Source organism: Leuresthes tenuis, unplaced genomic scaffold, assembly GCF_036924035.1.
Source record: "Leuresthes tenuis unplaced genomic scaffold, fLeuTen1.0.hap1 SCAF_5, whole genome shotgun sequence".
Classification (NCBI taxonomy): domain Eukaryota; kingdom Metazoa; phylum Chordata; class Actinopteri; order Atheriniformes; family Atherinopsidae; genus Leuresthes; species Leuresthes tenuis.
In genome coordinates, this window is record NW_027325359.1 from 23,447,720 (window position 1) to 23,466,126 (window position 18,407).

Below are 18,407 nucleotides of genomic sequence, written 5' to 3' on the forward strand. Positions count from 1 at the left end.
TTTAACACAAAATAACTGCTATGATACCTTCCAGTCAGGCTTTAGACAGCACCACAGCACTGAGACTGCTCTGACCAAAGTGTTTAATGACATATGTCTGAATACAGACAGTGGAAAAATGTCAGTCTTAGTTTTACTGGATCTCAGTGCTGTCTTTGATACAGTTGACCACAATGTATTACTCAAACAACTGGAGAACTGGGCTGGTCTTTCCGGAACTGTACTAAACTGGTTCAAAACATACTTAGAGAACAGGAAGTACTTTGTGTCAATAGGTAACTTTACATCTGAGCAGACAAGAATCACAAGTTCCCCAAGGTTCCATCCTGGGACCTCTTCTGTTTAACATCTACATGCTCCCACTGGCACAGATTATAAAAAACAACCAAATAAACTACCATAGCTATGCAGATGACACACAGATGTATATAACAATGTCACCAGGAGACAGAGGGCCTGTACAGGCCCTTGGAAAATGCATTGAGGAGATTAATGACTGGATGTGCCACAACTTCCTCCAGCTAAACAAAAACAAAACTGAGGTAATTGTCTTTGGAGCCAAAGATAAACGATTGAAAGTCACCACAGAGCTTCAATCTATAAATCTAAAAACGACCAACCAGGCCAGAAATCTGGGTGTAGTGATGGACTCAGACCTAAATTTGGACAAACACATTAAGGCAATAACAAAGTCAGCCTACTATCACCTTAAGAATATATCAAGGCTAAAAGATCTGATGTCTCAGCAGGACCTGGAAAAACTAGTCCATGCATTCATCTTTAGTAGGCTTGATTATTGTAATAGCATCTTTACAGGTCTGCCTAAAAAGTCAGTTAGACAACTGCAGCTCATCCAGAACTCAGCTGCTCGAGTCCTCACTAAGACCAAAAAAGTGGAGCACATCAGTCCAGCTCTCAAGTCTTTACACTGGCTGCCTGTCCATCAGAAGAAAGACTTTAAAGTTCTGATGCTGGTCTATAAAGCTCTGAATGGTCAAGGACCAAAATACATCAGTGACCTTCTGACCCACTATGAACCTTCCAGACCCCTCAGGTCATCTGGATCCGGTTTTTTATCAGTTCCCAGAGTCAAAACCAGACATGGAGAAGCTGCATTCAGCTTCTATGCTCCACATGTCTGGAACAAACTCCCAGAAAGCCTCAGATCAGCTGAAACACGCAGTGTATTTAAGTCCAGGTTGAAGACACATCTACTTTCAGCTGCATTTGAATAAGCTTGAGTTTCAAAACGGAATCATGTTTTAACTATTGATTTTATCTTTCATATATATAATTTTTTCTGATTTTATCTATTGTTCTTATTTCCTTCTTTTGTTTAAATTTTAAATCATGCTTTTTATTTCTTCTGTTTTAATGTCTCTGTGAAGCACTTTGAATCACCTTGTTGTTGAATTGTGCTATGCAAATAAACTTGCCTTGCCTTGCCTTGCCTTACATTGTCGGGCATTCGCACCTTGTCTTACCCGCTTTTTACAAACTATAGTCAGACATCCACACCTTCTTGCAGCTGAACCACCTCCGCTCCCGCTATTGATTGTGTACAGTCGGGTAGTTTAACCTTTTCTTACCCGCTTTTTACCAACTATGGTCGGACATTCACACCGTCTTACAGCGGAACACCTCCGCTTCCGCTTTTGATGGTGTATAGTCGGGCATTCGAACCTTTTCTTACCCGCTTTTTACAAACTATGGTCGGACATTCAAACCTTCTTGTAGCCGAAAAGCTCCACTCCCTCTTTTGATCATACATTGTCGGGCATTTGCACCTTTTCTTACCCGCTTTTTACAAACCATGGTCAGACTGTCATACCTTCTTGTAGCCGAACACATCTGCTCCCGCTATTGATTGTGTACAGTCGTTTTTTTTAACCTTTTCTTACCCGCTTTTTACCAACTCTGGTCGGACATTCACACCTTCTTACAGCGGAACACCTCCGCTCCCTCTTTTGATGGTGTATGTTCGGGCATTCGAACCTTTTCTTACCCGCTTTTTACAAACTATGCTCGGACATTCAAACCTTCTTATAGCCGAACACATCCACTCCTGCTTTTGATGATGTGTGGTTGGGCATTCGAACCTACTTCTTGCCCGCTTTTCATTAATTATGGGTGGACATTCACACCTTGTCGCAGCCAAACACCTCCGCTCCCTGTTTTGATCACGTATGGTTGGACATTCGCACCTTTTCTCACCCGCTTTTTGCAAACTATGGTCAGCAATTCACAGCTTCCTCTCCACCATACTTGTATGGTGGGATATTCACACCCACTTGCATCCGAAGACCTCCGCCCCCACTTTTGTTGATATTTAGTCGGTCATTCGCACCTTACCCGCTTTTGGCAAACTATGGCCTTCTTGCAGCCAAACACCTCTGATCTCGCTTTTGATGATGTAAGGTTGGGCATTCAGACCTTGCTTCACCTGCTTTTCACCAAATATAGTCGGACATTCACACCTTCTTGCAGCCGAACACTTCCGCTCCACCTTTTAGTGTTCTATCACACCTTTTTTTCACCGCATTTTATAGATTATGGTTGGAAATTCTCAACCACTCTCATCCGAAGACCTCTCCTCCCGCTTTTGTTAATATATTTGAACTTTAGTCAGACATTCACACCTTCTTGCAGCTGAACCACCTCCGCTCCCTGTTTTGATCATGTATGGTCTGGCAATACTACTTTTTCTTACCCGTTTGTGAGTAATTATGGCTGGACATTCACACCTACTTTCAGCAGAACACCACCTCTCTCGCTTTTGATGATGTATGGACCGGCATTCTTACCTTTTCTAACACATTTTTCAGCAATTATGGTCGGAGATTCACACCTACTCACAGACAAACAACTCCGCTCCCGCATTTGATGGTTTATAGTCGGGCATTCTCACCCTTTCTCATCAGCTTTTTGCAAATTATGATCTGACATTAACACCTGCTTTTGATGATGTATGGTTGGGTATTCGCACCTTTTTTTTATCCATTTTTCAGGAATTATGGGTGGACATTCACACCTTCTTGCAGCTGAACACCTCCTCTCCCACTTATGATCATGTGCGGTTTGATTTTCGAAATTTTTACTTTAATTTTTTCTAGCAATTATTGATGGACATTCAGACCTTCTTGCAGCTGAACACCTCCGCTCCCGCTTTTGATCATACATTGTCGGGCATTCGCACCTTGTCTTACCAGCTTTTTACAAACTTTAATCGAACATTCACACTTTCTTGCAGCTGAACACCTCCGCTCCCGCTTTTGATGGTGCATAGTCGGGCTTTCGAGCCTTTTCTTACCTGGTTTTTAGAAATTATGGTTGGACATTCAGACCTTGCAGCCGAACACCTCCGCTCCCTCTTTTGATCATACATTGTCGGGCATTCGCACCTTTTCGCTTTTGATGATGTATGGTCCGGCATTCTTACCTTTTCTAACACATTTTTCAGCAGTTATGGTCGGATAGTCACACCTACGCACAGCCGAACATTTCCGCTCCCGCATTTGATGGTGTATAGTCGGGCATTCTCACCTTTCTTCATCAGCTTTTTGCAAATTATGATCTGACATTCACACCTACTTTCAGCAGAACACCACCTCTCTCGCTTTTGATGATGTATGGACCGGCATTCTTACCTTTTCTAACACATTTTTCAGCAATTATGGTCGGATATTCACACCTAATCACAGCCGAACACTTCCGCTCCCGCATTTGATGGTGTATAGTCGGGCATTCTCACCTTTTCTCATCAGCTTTTTGCAAATTATGATGTGACATTCACACCTACTTGCAGTCGAACAGCTCTGCTCCCGCTTTTGATTATGTTTGGTTGGATATTCGAAACTTTTCTTAACTGCTTTTTACAAACTTTGGTTGGACGTTCACGTCTTCTTGAAGCCGAACACCTCCGCTTCCGCTTTTGATGGTGTATATTTGGGCATACGAACCTTTTCTTACCCGCTTTTTACAAACCATGGTCGGACTTTCACACCTCCTTGTAGCTGAACAACTCCGCTCCCTCTTTTGATTGTGTACAGTTGGGTATTTTAACCTTTTCTTATCCGCTTTTTACCAACCATGGTCGGACATTCAAACCTTCTTGTAGCCGAACACCTCCTCTCCCTCTTTTGATGATGTATAGTTGGGCATTCGCACCTTTTCTTACCCATTTTTCAGTAATTATGGGTGGACATTCACACCTTCTTGCAGCTGAACACCACCTCTCTCGCTTATGATCATGTGCGGTTTGATATTCGAAAATTTTCTTTCATGTTTTCCAGCAATTATTGATGGACATTCAGACCTTCTTGCAGCTGAACACCTCCGCTGCCGCTTTTGATGGTGTATAGTCGGGCTTTCGAGCCTTTTCTTCCCCGGTTTTTACAAATTATGGTTGGACATTCAGACCTTGCAGCCGAAAACCTCCGCTCCCTCTTTTGATCATACATTGTCGGGCATTCGCACCTTTTCTTACCCGCTTTTTACAAACCATGGTCGGACTTTCACACCTTTCAGTAGCCGAACAACTCCGCTCCCGCTATTGATTGTGTACATTCGGGTATTTTAACCTTTTCTTACCCGCTTTTTACCAACTATGGTCGGACATTCATAACTTCTTACAGCGGAACACCTCCGATGATGTATGATTGGGCATTGGAACCTACTTGTTGCCCGCTTTTCATTAATTATGGGTGGACATTCACACCTTGTCGCAGCCAAACACCTCCGCTCCCTGTTTTGATCATGTATGGTTTGACATTCGCACCTTTTCTCACACGCTTTTTACTATGATGGGCCATTCACAGCTTCCTCTCCACCATACTTGTATGGTGGCATATTCATACCCACTTGCATCTGAAGACCTCCGCCCCCACTTTTGTTGATATTTAGTCGGCCATTCGCACCTTACCCGCTTTTAAAAAAATTATGGTCGGACATTCACACCTACTTGCAGCCGAATACTTCCGCTCTACCTTTTAGTGATGTATGGTTGGCATTTGCACCTTTTCTTACCCTCTTTTTATACTGATTGCTGAAGATTAAGTTGTTCTTTCTCAAACTATAAAAATTTTGTAATTGTTGAAACTTGATTTGAAGTGGATAAATAAGGAGGACAAACAGTTTTAAGTCAGGCTGATAGAAGGAATTAATTTTATAGCAAAATCTGTAATTCGTCATATGTCGAGAGATGCTTATTGCCTAAGAAGTTCTTTCTCATTCTACAAAGTACAACGTTGTTTATCGTTGAAACTTGATTAGACATGAATAAATATGAAGGACAAAGCAGTCTTAACTTGGTTTGAGTTAAGGAATTCGTTTTATAGGAGAATCCGAATTCGTGCATAACTCGTAAAATAGAGCTTATTTTCGGATTCCTGAAGAATGAGTCTGGTTCTTTCTCATTATACAAAGTTTGTTGTTTATTGTTGAAACTTCATCAGAAGTGAAGAAATAAATGAATGCCTATCAACAAATGTGGGATCTAAACTCTAGTGCTTCCTCTAAAATAATTTCCTTTCTCAATTCCCGCTTATGATCATAAGCGGGAGAGGAGGTGTTCAGCTGAAGAAGGTATGAATGTCCACCCATAATTACTGAAAAATGGGTAAGAAAAGGTGCGAATGCCCAACCTTACATCATCAAAAGCAGGAGTGGATGTGTTCGGGTACAAGAAGGTTTGAATGTCCGACTATAGTTTGTAAAAAGTGGGTAAGGAAGAGTTCGAATGCCCGAATATACACCATCAAAAGAGGGAGCGGAGGAGCTCCGCTGTAAGACGGTCTGAATGTCCATCAATAATTGCTAGAAAACATGAAAGAAAATTTTTGAATATCAAACTGCACATGAACATGAGAGGTGTTCGACTGCAAGTAGGTGTGAATGTCAGATCATAATTTGTAAAAAGCGGGTAAGAAAAGGTAAGAATGCCCAACCATAAATTATCAAAAGCGGCAGCAGAGATGTTCGGCTGGTATTTATAAATGTCTAGATAGATTTGAACAAAAAACAACGTAGTATTTTGCAGTAAAAGAAAGAAAGGTTCAGAAATCCGAGAAAAAGCTTTTCATGAGTTCTGCATGATTTGGGATTTTGCTTATAAAATGCATTCCTTCAATCAAACTATGGTAAAACGGCTTTTACCTTCATATTTATCAATGTCTAGATCGACTTCAACAAAGAACAACATTAGATTTTGCAGTAGAAGAAAGAGAGACACTGAAGGATCAGGAATCCGAGAATAAGCTTATTTTCATACGTTCTGCATGATTTGGGATTTTGCTATAAAATGAATTCCTTCACTCAAACTATGTTAAAACTGCTTTTACCTTCATATTTATCAATGTCTAGATCGACTTCAACAAAGAACAACATTGTATATTGCAGTAGAAGAAAGAGCAACACTGAAGGAACAGGAATCCGAGAATAAGCTTATTTTTATACGTTCTGCATGATTTGGGATGTTGCTATAAAATGAATTCCTTCACTCAAACCAAGTGAAAACTTCTTTGTCCTTCATATTTATCAATGTCTAGATCGACTTCAACAAAGAACAACATTGTATATTGCAGTAGAAGAAAGAGAGACACAAGGATCAGGAATCCGAGAATAAGCTTCTTTTCATGAGTTCTGCATGATTTGGGATTTTGCTATAAAATGAATTCCTACACTCAAACTATGTTAGAACTGCTTTTAACTTCATATTTATCAATATCTAGATCGACTTCAACAAAGAACAACATTGGATTTTGCAGTAGAAGAAAGAGCAACACTGAAGGATCAAGAATCCGAGAATAAGCTTACTTTCATACGTTCTGCATGATTTGGGATTTTATGTATAAAATGAATTCCTTCACTCAAACCAAGTGAAATCTTCTTTGTCCTTCATATTTATCAATATCTAGATCGACTTAAACAAAGAACAACATTGTATATTGCAGTAGAAGAAAGAGAGACACTGAAGGATCAGGAATCCGAGAATAAGCTTCTTTTCATACGTTCTGCATGATTTGGGATTTTGCTATAAAATGAATTCCTTCACTCAAACTATGTTAAAACTGCTTTTAACTTCATATTTATCAATGTCTAGATCGACTTTAACAAAGAACAACATTGTATATTGCAGTAGAAGAAAGAGCAACACTGAAGGAACAGGAATCCGAGAATAAGCTTTTATCAATGTCAAAGCAGTTTTAACATAGTTTGAGTGAAGGAATTCATTTTAAAACAAAATCTCAAACATGCACAACACATGAAAAGCTTATTCTCGGATTCCTGATCCTTCAGTGTTGCTATTTGTTATATTGCAAAGTACAACGTGTTTTTTTTGTTTTGTTTAAATCTATCTCGACATTGATAAATATGGAAGGACAAAGCAGGTTTAACTTGGTTTGAGCAAAGCAATTCATTTTGTAGCAAAATCCGAAATCGTGAAGAACTCATGAAAGCAAGCTTATACTCGGATTCCTGAAACTTTTAGATCTTAGATTTGCTCTTTCTTTTACTGCAAAGTACGTTGGGGTTTTTTTTGTTTAAATCTTTCTAGACAAGGTAAATATGAAGGACAAATCAGTTTTAACATAGTTTGAGTGAAGGAATGCATTTTATAAGCAAAATCCCAAATCATGCAAAACTAACGAAAAGCTTTTTCTCGCTTTTCACTGCTTTTTACAAACTGGTCGGACGTTCACACCTTCTTGCAGCCGAACAATTCCACTTCCACTTTTGATGGTGTATATTCGGGCATTCAAACCTTTTCTTACACGCTTTTTACAAACCATGGTCGGACTTTCACACCTTCTTGCAGCCGAACACCACCTCTCCCGCTTTTGATGATGTATGGTCCAGCATTCTTACCTTTTCTAACACATTTTTCAGCAATTATGGTCGGACATTCACACCTACTCACAGCCAAACAATTCCGCTCCCGCATTTGATGGTGTTTAGTCAGGCATTCTCACCCTTTCTCATCAACTTTTTGCATATGATCTGATATTCACACCTACTTGCAGTCGAACACCTCCGCTTCCGCTTTTGATGGTATATATTTGGGCATTCGAACCTTTTGTTACCCGCTTTTTACATACCCTGGGTGGACTTTCACACCTTCTTGTAGCCGAACAACTCTGCTCCCGCTATTGATTGTGTACAGTCGGGTATTTTAACCTTTTCTTACCCGCTTTTTACCAACTATGGTCGGAAATTCACACCTTCTTACAGCGGAACACGTCCGCTCCCTCTTTTGATGGTGTATGTTCGGGCATTCGAACCTTTTCTTACCCGCTTTTTACAAACCATGGTCGGACTTTCACACCTTCTTGTAGCCGAACACCTCCGCTCCCTCTTTTGATCATATATTGTTGGGCATTCGCACCTTGTCTTACCCGCTTTTTAAAAAACCATGGTCGGACTGTCACAACTTCTTGTAGCCGAACACATCCGCTCCCGCTATTGATTGTGTACAGTTGGGTTTCTTAACCTTTTCTTACCCGCTTTTTACCAACTCTAGTTGGACATTCACACCTTCTTACAGCGGAACACGTTCGCTCCCTCTTTTGATGGTGTATTTTCGGGCATTCAAACCTTTTCTTACCCGCTTTTTACAAACTATGCTCGGACATTCAGACCTTCTTGCAGCTGAATCACCTCCGCTCCCTGTTTTGATTATGTATATTCTGGCAATACTACCTTTTCTTACCCGTTTGTGAGTAATTTTGGCTGGACATTTACACCTACTCACAGCCGAACAACTCCGCTACCGCATTTGATGGTGTATAGTCGGGCATTCTCACCCTTTCTCATCAGCTTTTTGCAAATTATGATCTGACATTGACACCTACTTGCAGTCGAACAGCTCTGCTCCCGCTTTTGATTATGTTTGGTTGGATATTCGAACCTTTTCTTAACTGCTTTTTACAAACTTTGTTCCGAGGTTCACGTCTTCTTACAGCGGAACACCTCCGCTCCCTCTTTTGATGGTGTATGTTCGGGTATTCGAACCTTTTCTTACCCGCCTTTTAAAAACTATGGTCGGACATTCAAACCTTCTTGTAGCCGAACACATCCACTCCTGCTTTTGATGGTGTATGGTTGGGCATTCGTGCCTTTTCTTAACCATTTTTCAGTAATTATTGGTGGACATTCAGACCTTCTTGCAGCTGAACACCTCCGCTCCCGCTTTTGATGGTGTATAGTCGGGCTTTCGAGCCTTTTCTTCCCCCGTTTTTACTAATTATGGTTGGACATTCAGACCTTGCAGCCGAAAACCTCCGCTCCCTCTTTTTATCATACATTGTCGGGCATTCATACCTTTTCGCTTTTGATGATGTATGGTCCGGCATTCTTACCTTTTCTAACACATTTTCAGCAATTATGGTCGGATATTCACACCTACTCACAGCCGAATACTTCCGCTCCCGCATTTGATGGTGTATAGTCGGGCATTCTCCCCTTTTCTCATCAGCTTTTTGCAAATTATGATCTGACATTCACACCTACTTGCAGTCGAAAAGCTCTGCTCCCGCTTTTTATCATGTTTGGTTGGATATTCGAAACTTTTCTTAACTGCTTTTTACAAACTTTGGTCGGACGTTCACGTCTTCTTGAAGCCGAACACCTCCGCTTCCGCTTTTGATGGTGTATATTCGGGCATACGAACCTTTTCTTACCCGCTTTTTACCAACCATGGTTGGACATTCAAACCTACTTGTAGCCGAACACCTCCGCTCCCTCTTTTGATGATGTATATTTGGGCATTCGCACCTTTTCTTACCCATTTTTCAGTAATTATGGGTGGACATTCACACCTTCTTGCAGCTAAACACCACCTCTCCCGCTTATGATCATGTGCGGTTTGATATTCGAAAATTTTCTTTCATGTTTTCCAGCAATTATTGACGGACATTCAGACCTTCTTGCAGCTGAACACCTCCGCTCCCGCTTTTGATGGTGTATAGTCGGGCTTTCGAGCCTTTTCTTCCCCGGTTTTTACAAATTGTAGTTGAACATTCAGACATTCTTGCAGCCGAAAACCTCCGCTCCCTCTTTTGATCATACATTGTCGGGCATTCGCACCTTGTCTTACCCGCTTTTGACAAACTATAGTCAGACATTCACACGTTGCAGCTGTACCACCTCCGCTCCCTGTTTAGATCATGTATGGTCTTGCAATACTACCTTTTCTTACCCCTTTTTGAGTAATTATGGCTGGACATTCACACCTACTTGCAGTCGAACAGCTCTGCTACCGCATTTGATGGTGTATAGTCGGGCATTCACACCCTTTCTCATCAGCTTTTTGCAAATTATGATCTGACATTCACACCTACTTGCAGTCGAACAGCTCTGCTCCCGCTTTTGATTATGTTTGATTGGATATTCGAACCTTTTCTTAACTGCTTTTTACAAACTTTGTTCGGAGGTTCACGTCATCTTGAAGGCGAACACCTCCGCATCCGCTTTTGATGGTGTACAGTCGGGCATTTTAACCTTTTCTTACCCGCTTTTTACCAACTATGGTCGGACATTCACACCTCCTTGTACCCGAACAACCCTGCTCCCGCTATTGGTGGTGTACAGTCGGGTATTTTAACCTTTTCTTACCCGCTTTTTACAAACTATGGTCGGACATTCACACCTTCTTACAGCGGAACACGTCTGCTCCACCTTTTAGTGTTCTATCACACCTTTTTTTCACCGCATTTTATGGATTATGGTTGGAAATTCTCAACCACTCTCATCCGAAGACCTCTCCTCCCGCTTTTGTGAATATATTTGAACTTTAGTCGGACATTCACACCTTCTTGCAGCTGAACCACCTCCGCTCCCTGTTTTGATCATGTATGGTCTGGCAATACTACATTTTCTTACCCGTTTGTGAGTAATTATGGCTGGACATTCACACCTACTTTCAGCAGAACACCACCTCTCTCGCTTTTGATGATGTATGGACCGGCATTCTTACCTTTTCTAACACATTTTTCAGCAATTATGGTCGGAGACTCACACCTACTAACAGACGAACAACTCCGCTCCCGCATTTGATGGTGTATAGTCGGGCATTCTCACCCTTTCTCATCAGCTTTTTGTAAATTATGATCTGCAATTCACACTTACTTGCAGTCGAACAGTTCTGCTCCCGCTTTTGATTATGTTTGGTTGGATATTCGAAACTTTTCTTAACTGCTTTTTACAAACTTTGGTTGGACGTTCAAACCTTCTTGTAGCCGAACACATCCACAGCTGCTTTTGATGATGTATGGTTGGGTATTCGCACCTTTTTTTTACACATTTTTCAGTAATTATGGGTGGACATTCACACCTTCTTGCAGCTGAACACCTCCTCTCCCACTTATGATCATGTGCGGTTTGATTTTCAAAATTTTTACTTTAATTTTTTCTAGCAATTATTGATGGACATTGCAGCTGAACAACTGTGCTCCCTCTTTTGATCATAAATTGTCGGGCATTCGCACCTTTTCTTACCCGCTTTTTACAAAACTTGGTCGGACTTTCACACCTTTTAGTAGCCGAACAACTCCGCTCCCGCTATTGATTGTGTACAGTCGGGTATTTTAACCTTTTCTTACCCGCTTTTTACCAACTATGGTCGGACATTCATAACTTCTTACAACGGAACACCTCCGCTCCTTATTTTGATGATGTATGGTTGGGCATTCAAACCTACTTGTTGCCCGCTTTTCATTAATTATGGGTGGACATTCACACCTTGTCGCAGCCAAACACCTCCGCTCCCTGTTTTGATGGTGTATAATGGTGGACATTCGCACCTTTTCTCACCCGCTTTTTACTATGGTCGGCCATTCACAGCTTCCTCTCCACCATACTTGTATGGTGGGATATTCACACCCACTTGCATCCGAAGACCTCCGCCCCCACTTTTGTTGATATTTAGTCGGTCATTCGCACCTTTTGGCAAACTATGGCCTTCTTGCAGCCAAACACCTGATCTCGCTTTTGATGATGTAAGGTTGGGCATTCAGACCTTGCTTCACCTACTTTTCACCAAATATAGTCGGACATTCACACCTTCTTGCAGCCGAACACTTCTGCTCCACCTTTTAGTGTTCTATGTAGCATTCACACCTTTTTCTTCACCGCATTTTATAGATTATGGTTGGAAATTCTCACCCACTCTCATCCGAAGACCTCTCCTCCCACTTTTGTTAATGTATAGTCGGGCATGAGAACCTTTTCTTACCCGCTTTTTACAAATTATGGTTGGACATTCACACCTACTTGCAGCCGAATACTGATACTGATCCTCCCGTAATAAAATGGTCGGATCTTATCAAACACACTTTGTTTCTTGTGACAATCAAGTCAGCGAAACAGCGTATACACGTCAAGACACTGAATCAAGTTTGCCACAAGAACTCATAAGTTTGGCAGTATTGCTCTGCCGTCAGCAATCATACACCCATTTTATTTTCGTGAGACATGTGCAGGCACCTGTTCATCTACTTTTCTATCACTATGAATTAGTTTATCTATTATCAATAAGGATACTTCTACAACTACTATCAAAGTATGTCCGGACTTCTTATGTTGTCAGTTGCTATATATGAATAAGTGGGTAGCTACTGACAAGCATTAAGCATGTCACACAGCCCAAACATATAACATTTCAGGACACACCACACAGTTAACAACCACAGTGAAGCGTGTCAAAGCCCAAACATGTAACATTCAACAGGACACTTACACAACACATTCAAATCAAACAGTCAGACAACATACAAGAACATATACCCCAGCCGGCATTGCTCCCTGCCTATTTTCCTACAGCTCACTATGTGTGCGCACACCTTTATTCACAAACTCTTCAACTTATACTCTTTTACCGAAGCTGCTACAGCTCGATTGGCTGAATACCCTTAGATCCTATTTCGGTGAATTTGACATCTGCCTTACATGTAACAGATTAGCGGTTTAGCAGTTTTAATTTAGTTTGAGTGAAGGAATTAATTTTATAGCAAAATCCCAAATCGTGAAGAACTCATGAAAGTAAGCTTATTCTCGGATTCATGAAACTTTAGATTTGCTCTGTCTTTTACTGCAAAGTACAACGTTGTTTTTTTTGTTTAAATCTTTCTAGACATGGTAAATATGAAGGACAAAGCAGTTTTAACATAGTTTGAGTGAAGGAATTCATTTTATAGATAAAATCCCAAGAGTCTGCTGAGAAACAAGAATGAATGCGAAGTAGACTTTAACACGGCTCTAGGAGCGAGCCGAGTGTGGGCTAACCGGGAGAATTGCTTGAAAGAAACGCGACACCGAATGAGCGGTCAGAACAAAGCCTCAATACGGTTTTCCTGTGGTGTTTTTGTTGCTGCCTTGTCTTTTGCACAGAGTAAAAGACAAGGCAGCCATCGAATAGGGCCCGATTGTTCCTACTTGGTCAGCCGAGGAGCAAGGGGGGGAGCAAGCGTCTCAACCAAGCAAAGCTCACCATGGGGAAGGTGGCTATGCCAACTAGCCTGATGCCCTGCTCCCGCAGTGACGGATAATCGTACTCTGGTTTCTCTTCATAACGTACAAGTCTTTCGCCTTTTACTAAAGACTTCCGTGGAAAGCAGCACTAATGAGTTGTTTCTATTTTTGGCAGGCTTTACCTTTGCGGGTGAAGCCCTTTCCGTCTGTGCAAAAGAAATCTTGTTACTGTGCAGAGTGACTTCTCTGAGTAGAGTCGTCTTACTTGTTGCGACTGTGCCGATGTTTGAAGCTGGAGTGCAACGTTGTTGCTTGGATGGTGCTTGCTGGAGCGTGCGGGAGTGCAAAGTTATACCATTTAAAAGGGCTGAAGAGTGCTCAGTGCAGCGGGTGGGCGGAGGTGCAAAGTGACACTCTGGCCACCTATGGCCATAAAAAGAACACCGCTACAAGTGCGCATTGTGCCAGGAAGGGCCCTCGGACGTGAACCAGTGGACAGTTATCGCTTCTCGGCCTTTTGGCTAAGATCAAGTGTAGTACCTGTTCTTATCAGTTTAATATCTGATATGGCCTTTGTACGAGGACTACATATTAAATGGATTTTTTAGCAATAGGAGTTGAAAAAGGACCTTGCTCCGTTCACTCCAAGCATCGACCCGGTACTGCATTGCCGCTGGGAAAGGTGCGCTCTTCTCTGCTCTTGTGAAAAAGCAAACAGTGGTGCAGGATGGAAGTTTCAGGGAGCCCAAGATGAAACTTTCTTTTAGTCTGCTGAGAAAAGAGAGTGAATGCGAAGTAGACTTTAACACAGCTCTGGGGGCGAGCCGAGTGCGGGCTAACCGGGAGAATTGCTTGAAAGAAACGCGACACTGAATGAGCAGTCAGAACAAAGCCTCAATACGGTGTTCCCGTGGTGTTTGTGGCTGCCTTGTCTTTTGCACAGAGTAAAAGACAAGGCAGCCATCGAATAGGGCCCGATTTTTCCTACTTGGTCAGCCGAGGAGCAAGGAGGGGGAGCAAGCGTCTCAACCAAGCAAAGCTCACCATGGGGAAGGTGGCTATGCCAACTAGCCTGATGCCCTGCTCCCGCAGTGACAGATAATCGTACTCTGGTTTCTCTTCATAATGTACAAGTCTTTCGCCTTTTACTAAAGACTTCCGTGGAGAGCAGCACTAATGAGTTGTTGCTATTTTTGGCAGGCTTTACCTTTGCGGGTGAAGCCCTTTCTGTCTGTGCAAAAGAAATCTTGTTACTGTGCAGAGTGACTTCTCTGAGTAGAGTTGCCTTACTTGTTGCGACTGTGCCGATGTTTGAAGCTGGAGTGCAAAGTTGTTGCTTGAATGGTGCTCGCTGGAGCGTGCGGGAGTGCAAAGTTATACCATTTAAAAGGGCTGAAGAGTGCTCAATGCAGCGGGTGGGCGGAGATGCAAAGTGACACTCTGGCCACCTCGAAAACCGAGGTTACATCCAGTACCAGGGGCAGCCCAAGCTCTGCCGCAAGTGTGGTGAGCATGGGCACCTGGTTGAGGCTTGTACCAAGGTGATATGTGGGAAGTGCAGAGAAATTGGGGACACTTTTGGAGAGTGTCCAAATGGCAGGAAATGTAATCTCTGTGGAGAATTAAATCACCTCTTCTGAGATTGCCCTAAATCTTTTGCCAACAAATTAAAGACGGTAAAGCCACAGTCAAGCCAACAAAGAGAAGGACCAGAGGTGGCAGTTGGTGAACAAAGTGAAGAGGTTGACCCAATAAATTCAAACTTCCCGCTAAAAGCTTGGATTGGAAGTGAGGAGCAAAAAGGAGAGGGGCCTGTAGAGGCCTCACCACTCAGTGCTGAAGTCTGTGAGAATTCACAGGCAGAGGGTGGAGCTACGCTAAATGAGGAGGAAGAGCAGACAGGTGAGTCTAGTGAAGGTACTCACCTCCCCGAAGGTCAACAGCCGAGGAGGACGGCATCTGAGTTGTCCTCTGATTCCCTTTAGCTCTGCAATCAACCCCCAGGGACTCAAAGTTAAATGCAACATTGCATCAGAGGCCAACACGAGAGTCCGAAAAGGAGAGCTAGTTTCCCAAGAAATAACCTGAGTGTGTAATTTGTTTTGATAACTTAGAAAAACGAAAATGACATACCTTCTTTCCTTTATCCTTTTAATGGTTCTCACCTTCTCAACACTAAATGTGAGAAGTGTGAAATCAAAGACAAGAGCCCAGAGTATTATATCCTTCTTAGACTCCATAAAATCAGATGTGTTTTTAATACAAGAATGTGGACTACCTTTTTTGAAAAACCATAGACAATGGGAGGAAATGTGGCCCCATTTATCGATATGGAGTGGCTCAAATCAAATTAAAAATGATGGTGTGGCCATTCTAATTAAAAATCCGCATGTTCTGGTGCGAGACGGACGGGCACTTTTAGCACACTTGAATTTTATGGGGCAAGACTTTAACCTCTTAAATATTTATGGTTTCAATGGAAAAAATGACAGGTATGACCTTTTAGAAGATTACTCACAAACGGGTAAGAAATGGTAGTATTGCCAGACAATACATGATCAAAACAGGGAGCGGAGGTGGTTCAGCTGCAAGGTGTGAATTTCTGACTAAAGTTTGTAAAAAGCGCGTAAGACAAGGTGCGAATGCCCAACAATGTATGATCAAAAGAGGGAGCGGAGGTTTTCGGCTGCAAGGTCTGAATGTCCAACCATAATTTGTAAAAACCGGGGAAGAAAAGGCTCGAAAGCACGACTATACACCATCAAAAGCGGGAGCGGAGGTGTTCAGCTGCAAGAAGGTCTGAATGTCCACCAATAATTACTGAAAAATGGTTAAGAAAAGGTGCGAATGCCCAACCATACATCATCAAAAGCAGGAGTGGATGTGTTCGGCTACAAGAAGGTTTGAATGTCCGACCATAGTTTTTAAAAGGCGGGTAAGAAAAGGTTCGAATGCCCGAACATACACCATCAAAAGAGGGAGCGGAGGTGTTCCGCTGTAAGAAGGTGTGAATGTCCGACCATAGTTGGTAAAAAGCGGGTAAGAAAAGGTTAAAATACCCGACTGTACACCATCAAAAGCGGAAGCGGAGGTGTTCGGCTTCAAGAAGACGTGAACCTCCGAACAAAGTTTGTAAAAAGCAGTTAAGAAAAGGTTCGAATATCCAACCAAACATAATCCAAAGCGGGAGCAGAGCTTTTCGACTGCAAGTAGGTGTGAATGTCGGATCATAATTTGCAAAAAGCTGATGAGAAAGGGTGAGAATGCCCGACTATACACCATCAAATGCGGTAGCGGAGTTGTTCGGCTGTGAGTAGGTGTGAATGTCCAGCCAAAATTACTCACAAACGGGTAAGAAAAGGTAGTATTGCCAGACCATACATGATCAAAACAGGGAGCGGAGGTGGTTCAGCTGCAAGAAGGTCTGAATGTCCGACTAAAGTTTGTAAAAAGCGGGTAAGACAAGGTGCGAATGCCCGACTATACACCATCAAAAGCGCGAGCAGAGGGGTTCAGCTGCAAGAAGGTCTGAATGTCCATCAATAATTTCTTTAAAACATGAAAGAAAATTTTCGAATATCAAACCGCACATGATCATAAGAGGAGGTGTTCAGCTGCAAGACGGTGTGAATATCCACCCATAATTCCTGAAAAATGGGTAAAAAAAGGTGCCAATGCCCAACCATACATTATCAAAAGCAGGTCTGAATGTCAGATCATAATTTGCAAAAAGCTGATGAGAAAGGGTGAGAATGCCCTACTATACACCATCAAATGCGGGAGCGGAGGTGTTTGTCTGTGAGTAGGTGTTAATGTCCGACCATAATTGCTGAAAAATGTGTTAGAAAAGGTAAGAATGCCGGACCATACATCATCAAAAGCGGGAGAGGTGGTGTTCGGCTGCAAGAAGGTGTAAATATCCAGCCATAATTACTCACAAACGGGTAAGAAAAGGTAGTATTGCCAGACCATACATGATCAAAACAGGGAGCGGAGGTGGTTCGGCTTTAAGAAGGTCTGAATGTCCACCCATAAATACTGAAAAATGGGTAAGAAAAGGTGCGAATGCCCAACCATACATCATCAAAAGCAGGAGTGGATGTGTTCGGCTACAAGAAGGTTTGAATGTCCGACTATAGTTTGTAAAAAGCGGGTAAGGAAAGGTTCGAATGCCCGGACATACACCATCAAAAGAGGGAGCGGAGGAGCTCCGCTATAAGACGGTCTGAATGTCCATCAATAATTGCTAGAAAACATGAAAGAAATTTTTCGAATATCAAACTGCACATGATCATAAGCGGTTGAGGTGTTCGACTGCAAGTAGGTGTGAATGTCTCCCTGGTGATTAGTGATGTTTTACCAAATGAAGTGAAGTATTTCCAGATGCACAGGCAGATGTACCCTCAACACTGGTGAATTAAATATTACCTAGATTTGGAATTCCTGAAAAAATCTACAGTGAAATGTTTGTAAAATATTATCTTCCTGATGGCGAAGAACTTAAAAACAAAAAAGGATCTCAGAAACCACTGTGCAAGACTGAAGAAACTGGGAAGAATTGGGTTACTGTTTACCACTAGTAGTCCTAAACATGCATATTACTCTACCTAGCACAGAATTAACTCTATTTAAGATGATGTATAATGTAAACCATTTTTACTACCACAGAACTATTCACCAGACATGATGAAGAAAGAGAAGAAACCTTAGCAGGATACATGGTTAAAATGTTAACAAGTAGAGAGATCTATTCTGTCTAGTGTCTGTTCCAGGTGACCCTGTGGAGGAATCTCTAAAACCTGGAGACTGGATCCTCATCAAAGTGATAAAGAAAGATAACTGCTCCAGCCCAAGGTGGGAAGGTCCATATCAGGTACTGCTTTCAGAAACCACAGCAGCTAAACTAATATATCCTGGATCCTCATCACACTGTAAACCAGTAA

At 42.1% G+C, this 18,407-nt stretch overlaps 3 non-coding genes across 3 annotated transcripts; all 3 read left to right on the forward strand.

The window, feature by feature from the left end:
* The first annotated feature begins 13,543 nt into the window (after positions 1–13,543).
* Positions 13,544–13,657, forward strand: LOC140308095 (U5 spliceosomal RNA). Its single transcript, XR_011916072.1, has one exon. It is a non-coding gene; the product is annotated as a U5 spliceosomal RNA (small nuclear RNA).
* A 308-nt stretch (positions 13,658–13,965) lies between these two features.
* On the forward strand, positions 13,966–14,157 carry LOC140308035 (U2 spliceosomal RNA). The gene has a single exon (XR_011916045.1). It is a non-coding gene; the product is annotated as a U2 spliceosomal RNA (small nuclear RNA).
* A 411-nt stretch (positions 14,158–14,568) lies between these two features.
* LOC140308251 (U5 spliceosomal RNA) lies at positions 14,569–14,682 on the forward strand. Its single transcript, XR_011916215.1, has one exon. It is a non-coding gene; the product is annotated as a U5 spliceosomal RNA (small nuclear RNA).
* The last annotated feature ends 3,725 nt before the right edge of the window (positions 14,683–18,407 follow it).